This window comes from Arachis ipaensis, chromosome B4 (assembly GCF_059453495.1).
Source record: "Arachis ipaensis isolate K30076 ecotype BB chromosome B4, ASM5945349v1, whole genome shotgun sequence".
Lineage (NCBI taxonomy): Eukaryota > Viridiplantae > Streptophyta > Magnoliopsida > Fabales > Fabaceae > Arachis > Arachis ipaensis.
In genome coordinates, this window is record NC_142439.1 from 79,898,635 (window position 1) to 79,899,832 (window position 1,198).

Here is a 1,198-nt window from a genome sequence, read left to right on the forward strand (position 1 = left end):
GATCCTTGAGACTCCTCCTGACAGTCTTCCTGGTAACACTGAAGTAAATCCAAGAAAAGTGTGCAAGGCCATCACCATTGAGGTTGTGGCTGAATCTGGAGAGACTGGAAAGGCATTGAACGCCAGTGAAGAAGATATCACTGGGCGTTCAACGCCCAACCTGGCAGCAAGCCTGACGCTGAATGCCAGTGAGGAGGCCCTTACTAGGCGTTCAATGCCCATACAGATAGCGAAGCTGGCATTGAGCGCCAGCCAAGGAGCACTGGCTGGGCGTTCAATGCCCAAACAAGTAGCAAAGCTGGCGCTGAACGCCAGTGAGGAACCCCTCACTGGGCATTCAACGCCCAACCAGACAAGGAAGCTGGTGTTGAACGCCAGCCAGGACATGCCTGCTGGGCATTCAACGCCCAAAATGATAAGAGAACTGGTATTTAACGTCAGCAAAGGTGCACAGCATGGGCGTTCAATGCCCAAAGAGCCATCAAAGCTGGCGTTGAACGCCAGTAAAGGCACACCTCCTAAGTGCTCAACACCCACTCAAGAAATCCCTATCCAAGAACTAAAGGAAGCAAAGGCTCATATAGAGACCATAGAGGTTCCTTTGCATGCACTTCTACAATGCATGAGTTCTGATGAATACTCATCCTCTGATGAGGATGAAGACACTAGGGAAGAGCAAGTTGCTTGGTACTTAGGAGCTCTTATGAAGTTGAATGCCAAGCTATTTGGTACAAAGCCTATGGAGAAAGAACCTCCACTGATTACCAAAGAACTTAATACTTTGGTGCAGCAGAAGCTACCTCAGAAGGTTCCAGATCCTGGACGCTTCCTGATTCCTTGCACCATAGGCACCATGACCTTTGAAAAGGCTTTGTGTGACCTAGGGTCAAGTATAAACCTCATGCCACTCTCTGTAATGGAGAAGTTGGGAATCTTTGAGGTACAAGCGGCAAATATCTCACTAGAGATGGCAGACAAGACAATGAAGAAGCCATATGGCTTAGTAGAGGATGTCCTGGTGAAGGTTGAAGACCAGGCCACTACATCCCTACAAACTTCATAGTCGTGGACATAGGAGAGGATGATGATAATTCTATCATCCTAGGAAGACCTTTCCTAGCTACTGCAAATGCCATGATTAATGTGGCAAAGGGAGAAATGGTTTTCCCACTAGAAGAGGACTACATCTTATTCAAGA